Source organism: Rhipicephalus sanguineus, chromosome 1 (genome assembly GCF_013339695.2).
Source record: "Rhipicephalus sanguineus isolate Rsan-2018 chromosome 1, BIME_Rsan_1.4, whole genome shotgun sequence".
Taxonomy (NCBI): Eukaryota; Metazoa; Arthropoda; class Arachnida; order Ixodida; family Ixodidae; genus Rhipicephalus; species Rhipicephalus sanguineus.
In genome coordinates this window covers 306,753,930-306,780,116 of record NC_051176.1, presented here as the reverse complement: position 1 = coordinate 306,780,116, position 26,187 = coordinate 306,753,930, and the positions used below count along the sequence as shown (strand labels likewise).

At 49.3% G+C, this 26,187-nt stretch overlaps 1 protein-coding gene across 3 annotated transcripts in view; it reads left to right on the top strand.

Moving 5' to 3' along the window:
* LOC119379406 (probable sodium/potassium/calcium exchanger CG1090) overlaps nucleotides 1-26,187 on the top strand; it is a 527,113-nt gene that overhangs the window by 262,682 nt on the left and 238,244 nt on the right. The window lies entirely within an intron of this gene.

Here is a 26,187-nt window from a genome sequence, read left to right as displayed (position 1 = left end):
TCTGCTCAGAATGCCTGCGCTGGTTGAGCATGCTATTGACAAAGACACCATGCAGTTTAGGCAGAGCTAGACAATGGCTGCACGAAACAGCAATGAAAATTTACCTGCGACATGGGCTGCAGCTTTCAGCAGAAGGTCGGCACCTGCGTGCTCACTGACTTGTGAAGCTGTTCGGGACACAGAAAAATAAGTAGCTCTTAGACGATGCACGCAAATCTACTACTTCAATGTCGCATAATATAAAGTACAAACCCTGCGGAAAGGAGCTTGACGCAGACTCATCGCCGGATGTTGGAATGACTGAAAATGTGAAACAAACAGGCAATTGTGTGAAAGAGACTTTCAGAAGCCTAAATTGCTGACAACACCTACGCGAAAAAGCTTTATGCGCTGTGTACTCAGGCAGTTCCTCATACAGATCATCCACATTGTCCAGACTAGATGCTAGGGCTGCTCAGTACATGAAAAACAGACGTTGATTAATAAAGCTGCATATGAGTGTTACAGCGTAGGCAACGTAAACTCACAATCGGTGTCTGCCGCAAGCGTCTCGTTAGTACTAGGAGGCGCATTTTCTGAAAGCATCTGTTGACCTGCAAGATTGTGTGGCGTATACAGGAAATGCAGTTACTTCCATGATTTTGTTGCAACGTTGTAGCAAGCTTGCAAAGAGCTGGTGCATATTATGTCATTGCTACCAGCTACACAGCATCTACAACTTGCTTTATACGCCTCTTACCCCTGTGAGACGAGGCAGTTGTTGAGTGTAGCTTGTCCAGGTAACCTGAGCTGCTGGAGGATGCTGTAGGCATTAAAAAACATGCCGCATAAGTGGTACGCCACGTATGCACAAAGTAGCAATGACACCTTACAGTCAAGATGAGCAGCAGCTGCAAGCAGTAGGCAAGCACCCACATTGTTGGCATTGGCTTCAAGAGCTGCATTTCGCATAAAACAAGGTGCAAAAGGGCAGTCGAAAGCCTTCCTACGAATAAATTATTTGTAGCACCATACTCACCCTGCAAGTTGCAGCAACCCACGATAATACCGCTACCAGATGAAGACGCTGGAAGTACATAAGAACGTTAAGTGACCAAAACAACAAATGGACCATATTAATTGGTGCAAATGTTCCAATATTTTCACAAAAAATGTGCATGAGGTCAATCGTTGAAACCGACCAAAAGCTTGCGTTCATTTTGAACCACGGCTACGAAATGGGGACTTGAACACGTGACCTGTACAGAGTTTAGCAGGCCTGCATGTGATGTACTGAATAGGCTGAGAAGCAAGGGCATACATACGCATGTACCGTCCCGATCCTGCGAATGCGGATGTCTAGCGGACCTGTAGAGAACCACCACTACAATTTGCTCAGGGGGTTATTTAAACGTGGGAAAGCATTTTATTGCCAGTGAAGCGAAAAATCCTGCGTTACCATACGATGGTACAAAAACTCATGGGATCAAGTGGTGACGTTACGTAGGAAATCATGACGCGATGACGTCATCACGCAACAGGTTGCGTGATGACATCCTGTGAAACATTACGTTGCTTGCAATGTTACCGTCACGTGCCGATATCAAAGATGACGTCATGAAATAACGTCGCCAAGTCAAGCATTTCGACACTCGAGGGCGGCATCGCCATGTGATGTCAAATGCTGACGTCATGTGATGCCTCTTGGGCATCAGCATAGTGCGCTTCCCCTTACACTGTCTCCGGGATTGGCCAACATATTAAAGGGCCCCTAAACTACCCAGCGGTCGAAATTTGGTTGTCGCGTTGCAGTTGTGCACGAGTCTACAGAGAACGCTGGCGGAGTTGCACGCGCTTTCTCGTTTCGCACTTTACTTCGCTAGGCTGCGTTCGTCGGCTCGTCTATCCAACTCTCCGAGTGCCCTTCCTCAGCGTCCGAGGTGGAAACACAAGAAGCGCGCGCATCTGCTAGCACAAAACAGGCTCTTGTTCACCCACTGACAGCGTCTGCTGCTCGCGACGTCACCTAATCACACAAGTGACGCCACGGCGGCTGTTGTCGACAGAGCAAAGGCACGCGATAGGAGCAGGCGAGCGTCTGTTGGTGATTTAGTGGCCCTTTAAGGCGAAAGCCTTAGATGCTTCATCAAACACGAAAATTGACCGTCGGCGTCTACACGAGTGATGCGAAAAGGCATCATCACGTGCTGACGTCATCACATCACGTCACAGATCGCCAAAATTGGTGACGTACATCGTCGCTTTGCACTGCCTCCGTGATCGTTGGGCCGCTCACGGAGCATCGCACTGCCTCCGTGATCAGCCCACATTCCACCAAGGGACGATGTCACGTGATGACGTCAGCGCGCGACTTTACGTGATGTCATGATGACATCACAAATTTACGGTATTTGAGATGTCATCATGAAGTCATGTGGTGACGTCAGCGCGTCACGATGATTTTCTGCATCACTCGTGCTGGCGCCGACGCCGGTCAATTTTCGCGTTTGAGAAGGCATCAGAGGCTTTCGCCTTAATAATGTAGTAAATACCTAAAGATGAATAAATACCATGAACATGCAAATACCTGTCAACGTCGGGGTATTTGATGAACATGCATTTCTCGGCAGTAGAGCACCTGAATTGTAGAAAGGTGCCACAAAATTGGTTAGTGTACATAAAAAAGAAAAGTTCAGACAGCAGTATTTTAGGACTACCATCCTTACGTTCCAAAGGTGGCTTCCTGGCTTTAGGTAAAGTCCGGTGTCTGAATATACTTGGTACAGCACCAGGTCTTAGCTTCTTTATATTCCGAACTTGCTCAGAAATAGAGGCTCAAACTGGTCCTCGCAGGAATGGTCCTAGAAAGATTAATTTCAGTTACACTACGCATTATGCATTGCTGCTCATGTTAGTATTTATCTTAACAGTACTTTAGAATGAACGAAAAGCGAATGCAAGATAGCGCTCCGGCAAGATTTGCCATGTGAAAAAAGATATGTGAAGAGAGCAATTTCCAGTTCATACATTTAGACAGCGTTGGTTGTTTTGTTAAGAGATTAGACGCACCAACCATAGCGCGCAAGTGCGCCCCGTAGACGTACTTGACATGCGAACTATACTTGGTGCTCAATGAACGAGCAAGCGAACGAATAAACTAGCCTGCCACCGTAAACGTTTCCTTCGCGATAGGTCCACTCGCGGATAACATTATCATCTGGGGTTTTACGTCCCAATACCACGATATGATTATGAGAGAGGCCGTAGTGGAGGGCTCCGGAAATTTTGACCATCTGGTGTTCTTTAACGAGCATTGACAGCACGCGGCGCACTGGCCACAAGCATTTCGCCTCCATTGAAATGTGACCGCCGCGGTCGGTCGCAACCTTCAGGTCAGCAGCCGAGCACCACAACCTCTGCTCCACCGCAACGGACAGCCACTCGCGGATATAAACCTCCACACGAGGAAGGAAACAGAAAAAGGAGAAGGCAGGGAGGTTAACCAGAAAGATTTCCGGTTGGCTACCCTACACTGGGGGATCGGGGAAGAGTAATAGAAAGACGAGAAATAGGGAGGAGGGAAGAGAAAAAAAAAAGAGAGAGACAGAGAAGATATGCAGTGCATTCACTACAGCGTGCAGGATTGCACCACAAATCAGAGGCGTTCGCATAAGCCCGTCGTTTTCAAAAAACACAAGAGTGCTTTCACTGCTTTGTGGGCCGTCGAGAGATGTGGACGGCGCTGTGTAGCACCTGCATGGAAATTGGCCGATCATACGACATGGCACGTAAACCTTCGAGCTAAATAACACGTACACGTGAGGCTCCTAAACGATGAACGCACCCTGCGACTCGGTTGGGCACGCACGCTTTGCCTACCTACCTTCTATCGCAATTCCACCGGCAGATCTGTCGACGCAAAAGAGCCAGAGAAAGCTATTTGCTCCGGGAAAAAAACCGAGCACGCAACAAAAACAAACAGAGAGTACCACTCCAAATGTCAGCTTTCGCACAGCAGCTTTGTTTCTTCAAAAGAACTGCGCCGAATCTCTGAAGTTTCGTAATCACATTATCGATCGGCGTGCCTCCGTAGTCGGCGTGCCATGCTAGGCGCACAAACCTATACCGCGAACTCAAACCAGTGGGCGCATCGCGTCAAGCAGAAAACGTAACCATATATTCTTGGAAAAAAAGAAACTTAGTACAGACCCCGCAAAAGCAGTGATAAAACGTGTGAAGAATAGCAACGTACTGCACAATTAACTGAGACGTGTCTACGGCATTATAGCACGCAGTGATTTGCCCGAACCTCGGCGAATACTTATAGTGAGAGGATAGGAACTTACCTCGCATAGTCGCGTCGAAAACGCGGCCGAAAGTTCTCCCTGCCGATTCGGTGTAGCCAAGCCTTTCTTTGCAACTCGTTGCGCTTGCCAGACGGTATCATAAACAGCTTCTTGCCATCACTTGATTTGTTTCGGCATCCGAAAGCGCAGCAGAAGCCCATGGCAAGCAACCGTGACGTCGGTTTTGTGTGCAAAGAATCTCAGAGCACAACGCACACGGAATGGAAAGTGCGCATCCATAAAACACACGCGGTGAGTACCAGCGAGTCCGCGCTTCGAGAGCAAAGATGGCAGTCGCGAGCGGCTGCAAACACATGAACTCTCCGAGCGGTACCACGTGACGGCAGTTGGCCAATACCGACGCGGCGTCAGCCTCGGAGAGGGCAGGGGAGGGAGAAAAGAGGCGCGCTCTCATGCACGTATGTCGCTACTTTACGAAGTTTTATGGACTTTATTTCTGCGGTGTGGGCAGTGCCGCCCTGGCGACCAAAGCGCGCATACTCCAGCCGTTCCTGCGGACGAGAGTGGCGACTAGTTGAGACGATGCGGGCGCGTATCGCCGAAACAAAACTAAAGGATGCTGGCGGTAGTGTTGCGCATTCAAGTGCCACAATACGTAGAAATAAGGGAGGATGTATCCTTCTATGCTTTTCCTTCTAAAACATATGAATAGGAACGGATGCGACGTTGCATCCCGGCAATCAGGCGAGCACGGTACGTTCTGCTCTTGCTCTCCTGTGTAGTGGTTTCTAAACCGAATTGCGCGTGTCTGCTAGATTTATTCGATAGTGAGGGCCACCAGAGGAAACCGGGGCCAACGAGCAGAATTTAATCGGTGTTTTGTCGTAAATAAAACTTACATATTATGCAGCATGCGGCATATGTAACCATCTTTTCATTTGACCACCACCAAGCTCCTTCTGATGCCACTGCGTGCAGTGAATAGGATACGATAGGCGGGTAGTTTACATTGTTTGCAAACAGTTGCGCAGAAGGAAAGCTGTCTGTCTACGAGATGTGTACGGGTGCACGTTCGCTGAAGCCGCTGAACTGCTATGAGAAATACGCACGCGATGGATGCCTGCGTTGAACTTCACTTGTGCTACAGACAGAGTTGTCACGAACAAAGCAGCGGACTACTCGAAGCTTAGCTTTCTGGAATCAGCCGATGCGGTAAAGCTCCTTTTTGCATTGGCTGCCGCGGCGAAGTGACATCGCAATTTAGGCCGCACTAGAAAAGGGTCAAATGTCTTGGATTTTTACTCGCCGTTTAATTCGCCTAACGTACTGTGTTAGTTTTTTCGCTTGCCTGTGTCTGCTTAGAATAGACGTGTTTGATCAACATCGACAATTGCTGGCGTTTTACGTGCCAAACAAGGTATTATTATGAGGCACGCCGTAGTGTGGGAATCAGGATTAATTTGGACCGCTTGGGGTTCTTTAATGTGCACATAAATCTGAGTACGCGGGTGTTCTTTGTATTTCAACGCCATCGAAATGCGGCCACCGTGGCCGGGAATCTATCCGCGCCCTCGAGCATAACAGCGCGACGCCATACATGCTATGCTAGCACGGTGGCTTGCTTGATCAACGTCCGCGTGCATACACACCGCGGGCTGGGCCTACATACCACGGCAGAAAAACGATGACGTACCTACCCCTTGCCTATTACTTTTTTTTTACTGTGGTAGTGGGCAGCTAGTATCGACGCAGCACGTACTTATCAATGGAGGCTTGTGAGCCTTCACTAGCTTGACACAAATCCCAGGACGCAACCAGAAAATGTTGACGACGGAGTCGCCACCACGGCACAGCACTGTCTCTTCGACGCCGTATGCGCAGACGTAGTCTGCTTTGCAGGGCTTCTCTCCGTTTTCCATTGCTTTCCTGAGAAAGTAGCCTTCAGACAAAGGTATCTTTTCCAAACCATAGAGCAGTATTACTGCCGCAATGGCTGCTCGAGGTGTTCGCGCCAAAATGAAGCACGGGAACGGCGCACGCGCGTGCGCTCACCGCGGTATAGTGCGGGCTGTGCGGCCGGTCGTCTGAGCGCGAGCGGCCTGGCCTCCGAGATTAGCCGGCGGCACGGAGGCCATGTGACCGGCTGAGTTATGTCGCGACTCCCCGCCAGGCGCCCTTTTTCGGCGCGCCACCTATACAGCGCTGGTCTCAAATAGCGCCCTTTAATTGAATACCGCGAAAAAAAAAGTATTACGCACGTATGTTCAAGGAGATAAAGATCCCGAATTATTACAAAACTCGAGAATTGAAACCGCTTCAATGTCTCTTTAAACACCACTGTCTAGTCATGAGTCGATATTAGTTTAGCTGGCGTTGACTTAAAGGGGTCATGAAGCACCCCTTGAGTTTGTTGAAAAAACACATCCTGCGGAAAGCTGACCCGGCTATGAACTGCTCAGCCAAATATTGCAGTCGTGCGCGCCGCGTAAAGGCTTCAAGCGGAGCGCGAAGTTGCTGTTTTCTCAGGCGCCCTCTTGTGAAACAGAGGCCGGTTCTCACTCTCGTCGGTTGGCGGGTCGCCTGTCAGTTGACGTCGCGTATCTGTTTTTCCGCGTCGCAAGAGACATAGCACCCTTATTGGCCAAGAGCCGACATAAATCAAGAGCGGTGCTTGGATCAGATGCACTTATTCCCGTTGACACTGTGTAAAATAGCTGTTATAGTTAAATAAACAGGCTGAAATATGGGAAGACTTTGTTGCGAGTTTTTAAAAAGATGACTCACTTTCGGCTGAGGCCAACTGTCGTCTGCTGAACTCAGCACGTCCGCGCATGTTCGAGCGTAACCTAAATTTGGCCACACCGCCTTTTCGGTGTCGCAGCCTCTTGTGCCTCGCTTCCTTCGATTAGTTTTAAATGTCATAACTGGCCTCAAATCTTACAAAACTTGTGTGGGGCGGTGAGTTATAACGCGACGGATCTCGTGCTGGCTTGATCAGTGCGTGCACAGATCGAGTTGCAAGCAGGTTCTTAATTGACGGGCCGGAGAGCGGCCCCTCGTGAACAATGAGGGTTGGATTATAGCTGATGGGTTTAACGCTATTATTGTTTTGACAGAGAATGCACACGATCATTTAACCTTTGGATAATACATTTCACGTCAAAGATATGCCGAAGATGGATTCAGCGGTAAGGTCGAAATAATACAACCTGAATTCCACTGCAACTCACTGAGAGTACTTTTGCTTCCAGTCTTCAAAGAACAACCATGGGCCTGTGTTTGAGCTTACGTAAGGACACTACGTAATTTGTGGGGCGTTATGCAGGCCGAAGTGAACACCTTCGGCTGCGAATTCTTCGGTTCGTCGTGTCGTGCTGTTATAAAAATGATAAACCCTCTTGAGTGCTTGAGTGATGATGAAATGAACTTTATTTGCTCCTGGAGATCCCCGATCAGACAACTCCCTCCTCCATATATCGAAAATGCTTCACTCGCCCGAAATTCGTGGATACCAGCGCGACAAAGGTATCTTCAGTTGGCCGAACGTATGTGCATTCCATGAGCGTATGCTGCGGGGCAATTTTATGAATTTCTGCCGCGAGCTGCACGCGTCCAGTGGCAGCAGCGTGTTCTAAGCTGTTCTAAGACCGCCTGTGTTTGCCTCGTAGGAGTCTGGACCAGCCGCCGCGCAGAACCCCTCGGAGACGAGGACGAGACACTGACAAACACGTCTTTATCATTCCAAGACTCGGCCGCGACTCAATATCGACGGCCTCTTCTACCGTTGCCGCTGCCATAGCATATAAAAGTTACACACGCAGACGCCACAGTTACAAGGATATTGTGACGCACCTGCATTAGGTGCATTTAAAGCGCGCCTACCGTCGCGAGCTGCACGCAGGGGCAACAGCGCCTTCTGAGCAGCTGAACGATAGTCTATTTCCGCAATTAGCACTTACTTACAATTTGCGTTTTAGCGTGGCATACACTGGTTTTCTATTACTTATATTTTGTATTTAGTTGCTTTCATACTCGGAGACTACCTACTACCTTATTAATTAGCCGTTATTGTTAAGCATCACGCCACCGCGTTAAAGCGAATGGGAAAAGCGTGCCCCGATGTCAAACTAATCTAGTAACGTTGGTCAAGCACAACATCCACAAATTTACCAGTGACATGTCTCCCGCAAAATAAAAAAGTTAATGCACTTGTACTTCTCCCATGTGAACGTCCATGTGTACTTGACACTCCTCTTGCACAGACGACGCAGTGCGAATTAAAAAGATTATGTATTACAGTCCTCCTCAATGAAACTGCTGTTCTTCAGAAAATAATGGTTCGTTTGAATTGCTAGAATACTACATTCACAGCAGTAGACAGGTTGGCTTCTTTGAAAAAACTCGGTCGTATGTGCACTCCCTCGTCCGCCTGCGCATTATGTTGAAGTTCACTTATACAACAGGCAGCTTCAATTATGCTACGATTGATGAAATATCACCCAATCTACGTTAGAACACAGTGATGACATGTTGCCTAACTGCCTGTCACCTATTTCTCTTCCACAATGTGTTCTAATGAGTAAATCATCCGTTCTGTTTGTTTGGTAATAAAACACAAACCCTTACATTGAGCGAGCAGTGTTTCACCAATTTGTATTGCATGCAGAAGTTCATTTCTTCCATTTGCATGCACGACAAATAGTCATACCTCAGATGACACCAGAAACAGTGTTTGCACTACTTTGTTGGAATCAATACAGTAACAGTTTTCATGTCAGAGCAAATATGTATATTTTCATCTGTGTGCACAGAACCTACACCCACTACTGAACACGTGGAACAACATATACAGTACAGTCCAATCACTATATATGATTCACAGTAGTAAAGCAACATGAAAGTAGTGTGTAATAAAACCTCCTCATAATGCCTACTGACATGTGCACTTCATAGTGCCGGTATCTAAGCACAATCCAAAGAAATGGGATGCACAAGAAACTTAGTGTCAGCCAGCACATGAAGGCAACTAAATTAGTACCATCAGGTTAGCTTTACTCTTTAGAAGTATGCAAGCACGCAGATAGTCATGCATGTTCTAGTTTTTTTTTATTGCATTTCCACTATGGCATCAAAACATGTCGCACATGATCATACAGTTGAGTTTCTTGCAGAAAAGTCTAAAATTGATTGTAGATCCACTTACCACGATTTATGAGAGCGTTCAGCAATGCCCACAAAATGGCAACGCTACCTTCTTATTGTAACGAACAATCCAGGTAGTCTCGGGAAAACTATTTATTCAGGGCTAACTTGTCGAAAACAAGAGGCGTTCTCCCTCTTTATCGAGCGGCTCCTCACTTCTGCTTCCTCTCTTTCCTGGCCACAATCTTCCACGATTCCAGCGCGTGCGGCGAAGGCGCGTGTCGTCGTGGCCGATTCTTGCTACTGCAGCGCGCCGGTGTCCGCTGGGAAGGCGCGCGTAGCTTAAAGACTGTTTCATGGCTTGCGTCATTATTCCCCCTCCAAACGCATCGTCCCGATGCGTATGGCGGCGAGGTTGTTGACACGGTGTTATCCGTTATCTGCGTCGGTGATAGTGGTATTCGACACAAAGTAGAGAATGCTCACTGCCGGTCGTAGTAAGGCTTCATTCTGATCACATTAACAGTTTCTGTGCGACGTCGGCATCGTCATGAACTCACTTGTCCTTCTGGCGTAACCTCGCAGTTGAAGGGGCTAATTCGGTGGAGCACTCTGTAAAGACCGAAATAACGACGGAAAAGCTTTTCGGAGAGGCCAGGGCTTCATACGGGAGTCCATATCCATACTCTGTCACCTGGTGCATACTCTACTTCTCTTCGCCTTAAGTTGCATCGGTCCGCATCGATGCGCTGCTGTTGTGGAATGCGGTGTCATGCCAGCTGACGTGCTTCTTCAGCCCTCTCGGGAAAATCGCTGATGTCAGGTTTGTGTTCAGCATTGTCGCTGACGGGCAGCATATCATCCAGAGTCGTGGTGACTGTTTGGTCATAAACAAGCTGAAAGGGCGTCACTTGAGTAGTCTCCTGCAATGCGGTATTATAAGCGAATGTGGCATACGGTAGTATCCTGTCCCATGTACGGTGTTCTAAGTCTACGTAAATTGACAACATATCGGTCAGTGTTCTGTTGAGACGCTCCGGTAGCCCATTTGTTTGCGGGTGGTAAGGAGTTGTTTTCCTGTTGAAGGTGTGGGTAAGCTTCATAATGGACTGCGTCAAATAGGCTGTAAATGCAGTTCCTCGGTCTGTAATAACTTTAGGGGCATCATGCCGTAGTACTATAGAGGTGACGAAGAATTCTGCTACTTCGATGGCTGTCCCCCTGATCAGAGAAGCTGTCTCGGCATATCGGGTTAAGTAATCCGTCGCTACTACAATCCCTCTTTTTCCTAATGAAGATGTCGGAAATGGACCAAGCAGATCCATTCCTACTAGTTCGAACGGGGCCTCTGGGGGTTCTATTGGGTGAAGGAGGCCGGCTGTTTTTAGTAGAGGCGTCTTGCGTCGTTGGCAATCCCTACAAGTTCTGACATAATGCTGTACCGAATTCAACAATTTTGGCCAGTAGTACTTGGCACGTATGCGAGCGAATGTTCGACTCACTCCGAGGTGTCCTGATGAGGGGTGATCGTGACAGGCTTCCAAGATTTCGGGTCGCAAGTGCGAAGGGACGACAAGTAGGAATTTCTCGGTGCTGTGCTCAAAAGTCCTCTTGTACAGGACGTTATTTCTATATCACATACGATGACAAACTCCGTGTGAAAACTCGTGGGACGCGGACAGGGTGTCCTTGCAGATATCTGATGAGAAGAAGAAAATCGGCGCGAGACTGCTGATGTTCAGCCACTTCTGATGTGCTGACGGCTCCAAGAAACGGACAGTCACCTGCATCTTCCAGAGGCGCAGATTCGACAAGTGCTCGTGACAAGCAGTCAGCGTCACTGTGCTTCCGGCCAGACTTGTATACGACCCTTACGTCGTTCTCTTTCAGCCTCAGGCTCTATCTTGCAAGTCGCCCAGACGGGTCCTTGAGGTTTGCGAACCAGCACAGCGAGTGATGGTCGCTCACTGCTCGAAATGGTCTACCGTATAAGTATGGTCGGAATTTTCCTATGGCCCAAATCACCGCGAGACATTCTTTTTCTGTCGCGGAATAGTTAGTTTCCACCTTCGAAAGAGTGCGGCTAGCGTAAGCGATCACTCGCCCCTCTCCATTTTACCACAGAACGAGGACGCGCCGAGTCCGAAATTGCTTGCGTCCATGTATATGTATATCTCCGCTTCATGATCAAAGTGTGCAAGAACCGGGTCATTTCGAAGCCGGCGCCGTAGTTCATTGAATGCAGCATCTTGCTCACTCATCCAGACGAAAGGCACATCATTTGTCAGACGTGTTAGTGGTCCGGCAATCTTGGAATATTTTTTGACGAAGCGTCTGTAATAGGTGCAAAGCCCTGAGAATCGCCTGACAGCCTTTTTATCCGTGGGTCTTGGGAACTTGCCTACTACTGCATTCTTCTCAGGGTCAGAGCGGATGCCTTCAGAACTAACCACATGGCCCAGGAAAAGGAGTTCGCGCAAACCAAAATGGCGCTTTTGTGGCTTTATTAGCCCTGCTGAACTAATAGCTTTGAGAACAGTACGTAGTCGTTCCACATGCTGATCGAAGGTGGTCGAAAAGATTACGACGTCGTCGAGATAAACAAGACAGGACTGCCATTTTAACCCGGATGTGTCCATCACCCGCCCAAACGTGGCAGGTGCGGAATAGAGCCCGAACGGGAGTACCTTGAACTCGTACAGCCCATCTGGAGTGACGAACGCTGTTTTCTCGCGGTCTCTTTCGTCCACCTCTGTCTGCCAGTATCCACTCTTGAGGTCCAAAGAGGAAAAGAATTTGGCATCCCGTAATCTGTCAAGGGTGTCATGGATCCTTGGGAGCGGATAGACATCCCGCTTCGTGACGACGTTCAACTTTCTGTAATCTATGCAAAAGCGCAAAGTGTGGTCCTTCTTTACTAGCACCACAGGCGACGCCCACGGGCTGGCTGACGGTTGTATGACGTCGTCTCTGAGCATTTCTTCAACTTGGCTCCTGATGACCTCCTTCTCTTTTGGTGACACTAGGTAGGGGTGCTGGTAAATAGGCCCCACTGAGTTCTCGACTATGATGCGGTGTTTGGCGATAGATGTCCTCTGGACTTTTGGTGACGTTGAGAAACAGGAGGCAAATTTTCGTACAAGGCTCTCGATTTGCCGCTTCTGGTCCGGTGATAGGGCTGTGTCGATGCGGATGGATGCGAGTATGCAGTTTACGTTTTCAGAATTGAGTGGTGCGATATCAGAAGGGCCCATGTCTGTAATCTCAACGTAATCGCTCAGGCGGGCGATGATGGTTCCCTTCGCAATATGGTGTTCCTCGTTTCCAAAATTAGTTAAAAAGACATTCGCGCACCCATCACGCAGCCGAACAAGACCTCTTGCCTACAGATCCATTTTTCGAGGAGAAGCCCAGTGTTACTGTCCGCCATTGCTTCGTAGTCGCTAAATACGTTGCTTCTTACGGTGACAGCTATACTGGATTTTGGGGGTACCGTGACGTCGTCGTCCACAATCTGGAGCGCATCGTATTGCTCTTCACATTCGAATGTCGCAATGGCGCGCTTCGTGGAGAAGGACACGGACACTTCCTGCAAGTTTGTCACTGCACCGTTCGCCTGCAAAAAGTCCATTCCAATAATTAAATCCCTTCAGCATTCCGACAGGACAATGAAGCTGGCGACGTACGTGAAGCCACGTATTCCAATTCTAGAAGTGCACCTGCCGGCTGGGTTGATCATGTGTCCTCCTGCCGTTCGCACTTGTGGTCCTGTAGAAGGAGTCAGCATTTTTTTCAGTTTTGTCGCAAGCTCTCTACTCATAACTGAATTGTCTGCACCTGTGTCCACTAAAGCAGTAATTTCGCAGCCGTCTATAAACAAACATAAATCGGAAGTGACGTTACTGTTTCTGCACCACTGCTCGTGTCCGTCGTCATGTCCCGAAATCAGCGCTGGAGGTGTCGGCATTTGTGTCCAGTGGCGTAAATCCAGCAAAACAACAGGGGGGTCCCGGACTTTGCATGGCAGCCATCTTGATTATTAGAAATGTGCATTTTATTTTACACAAAAATGAAAACTTTACAATAAAACAAAAAGAAAACACACAAATATTCATATATCGCGTTATTGCAATGCTCTTGACAATCTGCACTGCGCGACGAATGAGTCTCATACAACGTTTTGAACTAGTTTCTACAACACAGTTCCAAACAGCCGATGAGTATTCGATGAATCTACACACTGGATATGAAACAAACGTTAAAGGAACACTGACACCAAAATTGAAACCTCGAGATGTTTGTATTGTTTGATTGTCCTATGCGTGCAAGGGCACTTCTGGCCGTTTATAACTGGCGGACGTTAGCTTTCAGTTATCTTAATTTGATTTTGAAGCAAGCGTGAATGCTCATCTGAACCGCAACCACAACAATCCCCTCCTCCAGCCTTTCTCCACTTCACAGGTTGAGTCAGACACCCCCTTCCTCAAAAACTTCGCAGGTGAAGCACCCAGGGGTATGCATACTATACTCACAACAACCGAAAAAGTCCTGGCAGAAGCAAACAACATAATCACCTGTATGTTGCATATTTATACTCGCTATAGCGCATATAAGAGCTACGTTTAAGACAACCTCAACGTCCATAATGTTTATTGCACCAATTGCTTAATTATGGGGTCACGCTATGCCTGGCAAAAATTTGAACGCGAAAAAATATTTCTGCTGTGTGAACAAGCCTCTGAATGGGATAGTAAACAAAAATAGGAAAAAAATGACGAGAACATAAAAATTCTACTCGGAGAACCTACTGTTCCGAGAGATAGAATTTATTTCACATGTTTTTGAACAAATGGCTGTATCTATAGAGGACTGTGAGCGTGCGGCGGCTGCACGTCAAAGCGAGCCGTGACGTCAAAGTCACCGCGGCAGATGCAGGGAGCACGTTTGCCTGTCCTGCTACTTCCCTTTCTGCGCCTCTTTCCCCTTACGCTAGGACATGGCTAGGACGTGCCCCACTTTTAGGAGCTTTACCCTACGCGGGAGCATTGCCCGCTACCGGTTCCGTTCGTAGTGGTTCTAGGAAACGTAGTGGGAGCTTAAGCGGGCTGCGAGACACGCGCAACGGCTAGCATTGTTGGCACTCCCGTTTCTAGTGATGTTAAACTTCACTTCCTCTAGTTCACATCGCGGCCGCCGGACGCTAGTTTGTGAAAAACGTAATAAAATCATTATTTTCCGCTAGTTTCTTCCTGAAATGAAGGTTGTGTCTACCGATTTCTGCCCCCAATCTTTTTTTTTTGCTGAAAATATCGCTGTAAAAATTCCGTTTAGTATCACTTCAAATATGCGCTTCCTCCTACCCCACACTATTCCCCCTCGCCTCGTTCTCTCCGAAACAGCATATGACAAAGAAAGTTAGAGGTGACCGAAGTCACTTTCATGTCCCTTTCATCAGGTGCATACACAAAATATTTTTACAGATATCAAGAACTCGTTGCGCAGCTTATGTTTGCATAACAAAATTAGAGCCCGGTATACACATAAGTAGACGTACTCCTTTACAACTTCCAGCGTCTCGCCACCTATCGCGAAGCGCTGTTCTCTGCCAAGATTGTTCCACATTACTGTAGTTTTATGCATATTAATTTTCAGACCTACTCTTCTACTTTCCGTATCCAGTTCAGTAATCATGAGCTGTAATTCGTCTCCCGCGTTACTTATCGATGCAATGTCATCAGCGAAGCGCAGGTTACTGAGATACTCTCCATTAACTCTTATCCCTAATTCTTCCCAATCTAGGGCCCTGAAAACCTCCTGTAAACACGCGGTGAATAGCATTGGAGAGATCGTGTCTCCCTGTCGTACGCCCTTCTTTATTGGGATTCTGTCGCTTTCTTTATGAAGGACTATAGTGGCTGTGGATGCGCTGTAGATTTCTTCCATTATGTTTATATAGGCTTCGTCGATGCCCTGATTCCGCAGTGCTTGCATGACTGCTGATGTCTCCACCGAATCAAATGCCTTCTCGTAATCTATGAAGGCTATGTATAGGGGTTGGTTGTATTCCGCGCATTTTTCTATCACCTGATTGATAGTATGAATATGGTCTATTGTTGAGAAGCCTGTACGAAATCCTGCCTGGTCCCTTGGTTGATTAAACTCTAATGTCGTATTAATTCTGTTAGCAATTACTTTTGTGAATAGCTTGTAGACAACGGACAGTAAGCTGATGGGCCTGTAATTTTTCAGGTCCTTGACGTCCCCTTTCTTATGGATCAAGATGAGGTAGTAACCGCGGAGCCGAACCATGAGAGTGAAATAACTAGAAGAATAAGGATGGGATGGGGCTCATTCGGCAAGCATTATCAAATCATGAATGGTAGTCTACCACTATCTCTCAAGAGGAAGGTATATAACAGCTGCATCTTACCGGTACTTACCTACGGAGCAGAAACCTGGAGACTTACAAAGAGGGTTCAACTTAAATTGAGGACGACGCAGCGAGCGATGGAAAGGAAAATGATAGGTGTAACCTTAAGAGACAGGAAGAGAGCAGCGTGGGTCAGGGAACAAACGGGGGTTAAGGATATCATAGTTGAAATTAAGAAGAAGAAATGGATATGGGCCGGCCACGTAGCACGTCGGCAGGATAACCGGTGGTCATTAAGGGTAACTGACTGGATTCCAAGAGAGGGCAAACGCGTGAGGGGAAGACAGAAAATTAGGTGGGTAGATGAGATTAAGAAGTTTGCAGGTATAACGTGGCAACAGAAAGCACAGGACCGGGTTGATTGGCGGAACATGGGAGAGGCCTTTGCCCTGCAGTGGGCGTAGACAGGCTGATGATGATGATGATGATGATGATACACATAAAGCCTTCTCCTTGCTTTCTCACCGCGGGAGCGGTTGACTGAAGGAGCCATGAAGCGACGCCCTTGGACGGTTCGTTCTGTGTTACATCACTTCCTGCTTGATGTCCGAATAAACACGAAGAGTGCATCATGCCATCATGGGATGTTTAGATTGAAGTATGCGCTTTTTAATATTTTTTTTCTTCGCAAATACGCAACTCTGAGCCTTCACGTTGCGAGGGTGCATGGTTCCTAAAGCCCTAAACCCACCGTACGCGTTACAACGCGTATGTAGTGATTCGAAAGGAAAAGGAAAAAGGCACCTAATTTCTGCAGCCCAATAGGGAGCACGGCGCAGTGCCTTAGGGGGTAGGGGGAAGTGGGAGAAAAAGAAGAGAAGAAAGAGGAAAGGGGTGAAAGCGCAGCAGGCGCGGGCGTGGCAAAGTTGGCGTGGAGCTGAGGCTGTAGCGGTTGAGTGCCGCAGCCGAGGTTGTAGTCCGCCGCAGCAGACGGTGCCGGGCTTCCTCAGGAGGATGTCCCGACGTGTAGGGGAGAGTCTACTCGCTCCCGGGGGCACTGGACCGCGTGCCGATCGCCTGGAGGCAGGTGGCTCGCAGCGGGTGCTCCTCAGGAAGGAATTGCATCACAGCCTGCAGTGTGGCCAGCAGGTTTGTGATGAGGGTGTCCCGCGGGTCCTCGGCAGGCGCAGCGGGTGGGGCAGCAGGCAGGCTCGACCTGGGGGAGCTCGCCGTTGGCAGGAGGGATCGGCGTGGCGCAGGAGATGGGCGCTGCAGGCTGGGATCCGTGGTGTTGCCCTCGAGAAGTTTGTTCTTGAACGCAGCAGCGTAGGAGCGCACCTCACGGGACTCCTCGCGTACTGCGGCCTTGACCGCCCTTCTCGAGAGCGGCGTTGGAGTGGCGGCCATGAGCGTGGCCACTCTCCTTTCCTCCTGCCAGCGAGGACAGGTGGGCGTGTCAGCTGCATGGGCCCCGCCGCAGTTGACGCAGCGGGGCTTGCAGCTCTCCGCCTCCAGGTGTTGGCGGCCGCAGCGGATGCACGCTCCCTTGCGCTGGCATGCCTCGGCAACGTGGCCGAAGCGACCGCACTGCTGGCACTGGCGTGGTCGCGGCCTCACATGTCGCACCCGCAACCGCAGGCCGAGCAGCACGACTCGTTCAGGTGGGAGCGGTTCGGCGAATCGTAGCTTCACCGAGGCTCCCTCCCTCGTTGCCGAGAGCACTGGGACCGCCGATGTGATGCCCGCGAGTAGCTCCGCGTTCGTCAGGTCACCGTCCACGCCGTAGACGAAGCCGGTGCTGGAGCGACGATCCGCGGGCTCCCTGGCAGTGACAGGGACGCCGCCGAGCTCCCTGATGGCGAGGAGTTCCGACAAACACGTCGGCGTCGACGCGTCCGCGGCCACGATGTTTAGACGGTGGTTGACGCGCACCGCCGACACACCGGGCCGCTTAGCGAGCGCCGCCGCGAGTGTCAGACGCGGCGATCCGCTGAAAGAACCGCCAGGGGCTGAGGGACGGAACAGGGCTGTCCCTACCATGGCAGGATCGATCGCAACAGCCGCGGCCTCGAGTGCCCTGGCTCTCCGCTGTGCTGCCTTGGAGACGACGGTGACGAAGTCGTCCTCGGCTGGCAGGGGGCCTGGACACGGGCGCGGCACGGCGACCGTGGTGTTGAGTGGCCTGGGAACAGTCGGGGCCTCTGCTGCGGATGTCTCGTACTCGCGCACCGGGAGCCGGCGCTTGGGGCGAGCTTTCCGCTTGTTTTTCTTTCTCCTTTGCACTGGAGCCGCAGGGGGCGCAGCCACGGTGCCGGCGGTAGAGTGCCTCGATCTCCTCCCCGCCCCTCCTCGCCCGGGCGAGGAGGACATCGAGGCACTCTAGCCGGCGGAGGCCACCTGTGGGAGGAGGGCTGTAGGAGTTGCTGTCAGGCTCGCCGCGTCGTCCCGCATGGAGGGGGAGGCGGCAGGTGCTGCTGCAGCTGTTGTTGTTGTGGTTGCCGCTGTTGCGTGTGTGCTCGCTTGCTTCCGCGGGCCTTCCGCTGCGTCTTCCTCGCGTCCCCGCTTACGCGAGGTCGCCGTGGCGTCCATGGCTTCGTCTTCCGACGTCGCGGCATGTGAACTAGACGGCGCGTCTGTGTTGACTGGCGTGGTAGCTGCTGCTGGTTCGGGAAGGTCGGCGGTAACTGGTGCTGCATCCTTGGCCTTGTTGAGCAGCCAATCTCCGATGGTTGTCACCGCCTGCTGCTCCAACTGGTTGGGGCTCGCAGTCGGTGTTTGTGCCGAGCTCGTGCATGTGTTTGCATGTGCCGCGTGGATTGCAGCACGCTGTGTGGCACGCTTACGAGCTAGCCAGGCTTCGAAGTTCTGGTACTCTTCGTCTTCCTGTTTTTTCCGTTGGGCTGCAATTTGTAGTGCCCATGGATTACAGTCAAGCCGGAGGGCCTCGCATCCCACTCGGGTGCCCGAGCGCGAGCGCAGATGAGGCTTCGCGGCATAGCGAGGAGCGGCAGGTGCGGTAACAGCAGCAGCAGCAGGGGCAGCAGGTGCCGAGGTGTTGCAGGCAGGCTTAGGGGGTGCCGCAGTGGTGGCGGGAGGCTCCGAAGTGGCCTGGGAGCGTGGTAGCGCTTCCTTGGCCTTCTCCAGAGGCCGGTCATCGATGGCAGGAACGGTCTGGCGCTCGGAAATCTCCTCCTGTTGTTGGAGGGATCTCTGGTCCTTGCCGGCCTTCTTCATGTTCTTGCCAGAGTTCTTCCGAGGCATGGCCTCGCTCGTCCACTCAGGAATCGTGGGGCCAAGCGGCCGGGCGGCCGCTGAGGGAAGCGTAAAGTTCGCGTTCGAAGTCGCGGAGCGCGAAGGAGACAACCTTTCACTTCAGCGGCCCAAACGGAACTCTCACAACGCGTCAGCTCGTGGCGTGTGGGCTCGGCGCCGCGCCCTTTCCCCATGGAGTGAGAGGACGCGCGGCTACACGTAGCTGCGCGCCCTCTCTTTCCATAGCAGTCGAGAAGGTGTTGAGAGGTGAGAGGAGCTGATGAACGAAGGAAAGAGAGAAACGAGCGATGGCCTTTTTTGTATCATCAAACACGTGTAACTAAGCTATTACAGCAGCGTTTCGAAAAATTCTCACGGCGACGTGTTCGTTGATTGTAAACACTTTTGTTCATGAATAAACAGACTGTCCGAAAGTTAGCCACCAGCCTGGAGATCGCGCGTGGGGAAAATTTCGCCTGCTGACATATTGCAGGAAAGCTGGGAGGTTGAACATTACAAAGTTTCGAGGTTTCTCGCGTGATTCAAGAACCGCGCTAGGAAAGTCATGTAGATGGTGCGTAGAAGAGTTTTCGGGTAGCTCGTCACTGGACTCAATGCCTTGATAACATGTCACTTCTGTGCGTGCGCTTCTATAAACTCCAAGGCGATGACAATGCATGCTAAAATGACTGGGCGTGCAAGCACGAAAACAAGAGAGAAGTCAAGACACCACAAACTCCGCTTGTGGCTCACTAGTTCGTCTCTCTGTTATTATTCTAAGGTAATGAAGAGTTGGCCGAAGCGTCTAAATCACTCTTCTAAATGGCATTAATTACTTCGGTGCGTGATCCTGGAACCGGTGGATGAAACCACCAAACATTCCTTGCTTTTTAGCGAATTGTATAAATTAGGGTAGTCCTAATAATAGCTCCATTGAAGCTGTAGTTGCAACTTAGTTCACGAAACCATTGATTTAAAAGTTATCTAGCAGATTTCTGTTAGTTGTTTAACGTAACGTTGTAGTTATCCACCTGTCTAATGAATGCAAGCCGTTTTGGGCTTTCAAGGCGACATTCAAGTAACTGTCACTTCCCCCTTTTTTAATCAGAATAAAAATCCTTGTATGTTGCACTAAGGTTACCCAAACAACAAAATTATAATCAATGATCAATAACATAAAAGGCTCACCTCATCAGTGTTTTTGGTGACATTGTCTTCCGAAGAAGGTCGCTTGGAGTTCGGCAGAAAGAACGAGCTCAGTGAACTCTGCCGCTTGTGCGGCATCTTCCCAGTCCAGTTGAAAGTCGCAAGCACATTACGCCAAGAAGGTTGCGCGGCCAGTTACTGTGCAGTGCTGGCAGCACTTCTGTGGACGCGTGCAGGCTGAAACTGCCGAACGACTGACAAGTGATGTCGTATTTGTCGAATATTGGGAAGCAGCCCCCCACTTCGAAGCAGCTTTAATTGGAAGACCCCGCGGCGAAAAGGAGGAAGAGGGGCAACCCGGGGGACGCATTTTCGGGGTTGCAACCATGGAGGTTGAAGGCGGCGACGATTACAGGAAGAGCGGGGAACGTCCTTGACATTCGTCGTTTTACGACCCGCGCGCCCACCCCGTCAAAGAACACTGAAAGCCACAGGGAGCGTCACCCAACACAGGGAAAGCGTTTTCTCCCTCTGTTCTTCAAGTTTGTTGCACTTGCGGGGTGCAGAGAAAATCTTTTGACTGTGCTTGTATTTCTGTATTTCTTTTTTTTCCTTTTCATTTTGCCTCTCTACGAGAGCACTGTAAATAGTGAACAAACAAAGCAGTCTTCGTGATGCGTTCAAACCAAGCGGACGTGTTGATTCTCTGTCGTCGTCCAACCTACTAAAGAAAGTTTTGCCTCCCTGCTTTTCCGCCACAAACTGAAACCGGAGGACAGGCGCCTTCGTTTGAACTACAGTATACTAGAATTGGACAGTGGGCTCACTGCCGTACCTCTGCGCCGCGCCTCCACGGCCCTCTCCGCGTCGACTGCTTGGGCGCCCGCCAGGGGCCTTGCCGCCAGTTTCTCCTGAAAACTTCTCTTGCGGGGTGTGAAGCGCGTCCTCTTGGTCGGGGTTACGCTGGTTACGCTGTAATTCCGGGGGGGGGGGGGGATCAACAAACGCGGGGTTGGAGGCGGGGAGAGGGCCACCACAATGACACAACAAGACATCAAAAAAAAAATCGAGGGAGAATGGGGTTGAGCATTTTATGCTATTTTAAAGCTGACCCAAGTAGTAGAAGCTACTGTTTCCATTCGTGCATGCCCTGCAACGCATGTTCCCACCATTCATTCGTTTGAAGGACCTTTGTCGGCACCACGCGAGCAGCTTTGCTGCACTTATGTATGATTGTTTTTCTGAAGGAGCGGCATCTGTGTCTATCCGTACACTGCAACTGTCTCAAAGACGGCCCGCCGCTGCATCTAGACGAGAGGGATGCGCTTTTTACAGTCTCCGGCGGTCGTGCACATAGAGCATGCAGCGTACGTGCAGAGAAATTTCTGCGGCAGCGTTTGACAACAAAAAAACAGCTGGACCCATCGAAGCTAAGAGTGACCGCGCAAAGTCAAGTGCGATAACAATAAAAGCAAGAAAATACGAGGGCGGTGACAGCAAAACCTTACTCGTGCTTTGGTAAAGCCGTCAGGGTACTTCTAAAAAATGATAAAGAACTCTGGCTGCTTGTTTCGCTATCGAAGTCCTAAGCACAGAACTACTGCCAGATGAAACAGGCTGGATAGAGATCGATGTACAAAAAAAGAGAGATTTAGGGGGGATGATTGAAGTAATTACGAAGAGGGGGAGGCCCACGGGGACTGGGCTCCTTTGAGATGCTCCAGTTAGATCGACGGTTGTCATCGGCAGTTTATTGTTTTATCACGAGTGACCATGCATGCATTGTTAATCCCTATTGTGATATGGCCAGCATTTGCGCATACATAGGCAGGGTATCGTGTAAATAGGATTAGTTTGTCAGCACGTGACGCTGTCGAGTGTTATTTTGGTGGGGCAATTCTGCGGTGTAATAAAAATGTACGCACGTAATGTATGTTACTTGTTTGTACTCATAATACCTATGTATAGGTATTTTTTTTTTCATTGGACCCGCATGTACCAATATATATCGCCTACGAGTCCAACCAGTTTTGGTAACCTTGTACGATCTACGTCTGCAAATAAAAACAATTAAGATTACCGTGCGGATACATTTAATACAAAGCCAAGTGATACCGCCGATTATTGATTCGCAAAAAAAAAAAACAGCAAGTAGGTTAGTCGCAGAGACCAGCTCATGCGAAAGCAAATAAATAAAAAATGAGGCATTGTTTATATTCGGCATAGTGGGGCTCGAAAGGCGGGAGTGAAGTCGCTAGAATCGCTACAGTGGCGAAAGGCATTGAAAATCGTATCGACCAGCAGTACAAAAAAAAAAAAAAACTTGAACGCCCCACACGCAGGAGCATTCATATTCATCATAGCCGCTTAAAATGTCGCCCACCCTCTGTAAATTGGTCACAACGACAGCACTTTATTTCACAACTCACAGAAAAGTTGCATGAAAAGAAGTTTCGTGTGTTGCGCACCGTAATTCAGACTTTTCTTGCGCACAAAACAGCAACGTGAGCTAGCCGCGCCCTTCAACCCGCCGGAAAGTTTCAGGTGACGTAGAGTTACTGCATTGGCTACCTCTGGCTCTAAGTGACTCTAAGGTGACGCTGCGAACACTTCTAGAACACTGTAGTTTGAACGATCGGGTGGATCGGGCCCAGAAGTTCGTCAAAAACGCGCGCGCAGCCAGGGGCTCTGGAAGCGGCGACGTCCGTGGGTTGAATGTTGCATCGTGTATATATATATATAGGGAAGTCTGGTTGTAGCTTACCGCCTTATTGAAGCCGACGGCATGGCCGACAGTGAGGTCGATGTTCTTGATCATTCTCTGCCTGCTTGGGCGTCTGATACACAAAGCCAGTTAGGGAAAAACGAACACTAACGGGAAATATGAAGTTCAGCTACACTGCAAAAACTGTCCTTTAGATTCCTTCAGATCCACGAACAAGACCTACGTAGAACTTACAGATGGCTCTCATTATATGGAAATAGGGAGTACATGTTCGTAACTTCAACGGACATATTGCTTTCTTTTTAGTTAGGGAGAGAGTGTTCTAAAGTCCAAACAAAAAAGAAAGTTCTAAAGGTCCTAAAGTTGAAAAGTCCTAAAGTTGACTGCGCTGTTAAGGTATTTTCCAACCAAAGACCGTCACAGGGCTACTTTTATTGCGATAGCAATTATATGGGCACTCTCGACGGGTTTTTGCCGTCGGCGTCACCGTCATGTTCCGTATAAAGTCCAAATTGATAACATCCCGCCGCGCATCGTAGGTTCTACCCGCGGGTAAAAGCTCGCGAGCAGGGGCGACGATCGCGACTGAAGCAGAGATCAAACGAGCCGGCCTATCTGCGTCGCTCGGAGGGCGCATGCGATAACATCCCCTCGCGTGTTAGACCAGCCGTCAAATGCTGCCCAAGCAGAAACGAAACGCCCCGCCCGTCTTGAACCAGCATGGAGGGATGCGGGGGAGGGGGAGGGGAGGGTGCTTGAGCAGCAACTGCGATCTTTGATCCTAAAAGCGCTTTCACGATCGCTTGCGCGCTCGCTATCTCGCAGGCATCAGCAAACGGCTCGTATACTCTTTTACGCGCGCTCTCAACGCCAAGAGACTGCGAAAAGCGCACCTCTCCCTGGAGCGGCCGTATTCTCTTGCACCAACGTTTTGTATAGTTACGCGAGATCGGATCCAAAAGAGTTAGCTGCCAGCCTTCCTTCGTATAACATTACAATTTGTTGCCTTCGCATTCATTGCTTCGCGCTTGCGGTGAAACTGTAATCTTTTTTCTTCAGGCACGATGCGTTTACAGAAGGCCTGGGGAGCGTGCAACTACCACTGTTCTCTATGTGAGCGGTTTATCTTTAACCTTTTTTTTCAGGTCAACCGAGAGTGGTTAAATTTGTTGTTTTGTGCATGTTACCGTCGCGAGCAACGAGGGTAAACAATATTTTGCTGCCGTCCTGACATACTGGCAGACTGTCTGCGTCTGTTTGCCGCGAAGTAGGCATGTGCGAATATTCAAGCACTAGGAATGTTTGAAGGAATATTACAGTATTCGAATTCGCTTCGACACGAATTTAAGGTTCCGAAATTTCAAAGTATTCATTATGAACGAATAGGCGTATATTGGACGGCATGTAACCCACCTGTGAAGGTGGTTTCACTGCAGCCTGCAAGTGCTATGCCGTGAAAACACCTAACCAACAAAATTGCGCAATGCCGCGAAGCCCCACATCAAGGTTAAATTAACATATTACTCCGACATAGATTAATCATTTTCAGGGGCGTAGCCAGAAATCTTTTTCAGGGGGGGGGGTTCAATTATACGTTATGTATGTCCATGCGTGTGTTTGTATGTGTGCGTGTATATATGCGCAAGTAAAATTGAAAAATTTTGGGGGGGGGGGGGTTGAAACCCCCAACGTTAACCCTCCCCTTGGCTACGCCTCTGATCATTTTTTAAGTTCAAAAGCTTGTTATACGGGCTCATATGTTATAATATGGTATATGTATAGTAATTTTTAAAGTGTGACGTATTTTATCGGTTATCACTTGCATATCTTACTGAAATTGAAATCCTGCTACTGTTTGATGCTACTAAACGCTACTAAACGTAGCGTTTAGTAGCGCTGCGTAGCGCTTAGTTTAGTAGCGTTTACTTGCAGCAAAAAGAATGACAGTCGTACATGCCTCGTTCCAATTAAAAAAAAAACGCTGTGGAGGTTAGTTGGGCCTCGACAATATTTATGCTAATTTTTTATATAATGTGTGATACATACTATTCGAACTATTCGATTCAAAATTATTCGACGTAACTGTTCGCTTCGAACCTAAAATTTGCTATTCGGACATCCCTACCGCGAAGGCTTCTGTGCGGCGTTCCACGGTGCCTAATAGACAAGGACACAAGGGACATGCGGCGCTGCTTCGTATTGGTGAAAAGCGTCCCTTTACGAAATCGGGACTGTGGCACGGGAGTACAAACCGGTTCGCTGCAGCGGCGGCGGCCTGCGCATCAGCTTCTCCGCAGTGCACGATTGCTAGCGGCGTTTCGAAAACGGATGCGCAACTCCGCCACCTAAAAATAACATTTGCAGTAACTCTAGGGTGCAGTAAAGCTTTAGGGTGCAGGCACTCGTAGCGGCCGCCGCTACGGTCGTCGGAAATTAAAGGAGGGAGGGGGTAAGGGCACCGGTACCCTGTTCCTCTTAGATCCGACCCTGGAACTTTTGTGGTTGTTGCAGTTTCATTCCGAGCTGCGTCTTGAGAGGTTCGTGCATGCTCGCGTGCGACTGCAAATCGTTCTAGCCTCTCCAACACACCATGCCTAAAAAGAAAAAAACAACCTGTTCCATGACGTTATGCAAAAGAACTCGTGCAATGAAAAGGCATCGATTCTCATTCAGAGCTTCTACGGATCCAGTACGCCTGCAAGAGTGGGCGTGAAACATCAAGGGAGGTCCCTCATGTGTACATAAATTTCATTTGACTGTTCGCTGATTCTTACTTTTAATTATTTATTTTTCTTTTTTGTATGCACCTATCTTTTCCTTTCATTGTTTACTCACATTCTGCGCGAAAATATCTGTCTTTACGTCTCATTCACTGTTCATTGTATTTTTGTTCTTGATGTAACCGCTATAATTGTCACTGAATATTTCAATCATTGTACTCAACCATAACTGCTTGAAAAAGAATGTTAATAAACTAGAACGGAAACCCCGAATCTCCTACATGTTTGTTCTCTACGCCAGCATATGCCGTTCAGAAGAAGCTAACCGGCCCGCATGGTCTCCAGAGTTGTCTTTTCTTCGTTTTACAATTTATCAGCGCCATGTGTGGCCTACACAACGAGCTTTTACCGCAACTACAAAGAAACTCCTCAGGGCGCACCAGTGCTGGGCGCGCCAGCGAGCGCCCCGCCCTCTGCACGCTTCATCGTAAGCTATTCCCGCCTGGCAGGCTCGCTGCTTCGCTCACGACACTAGGCAAACCTTTC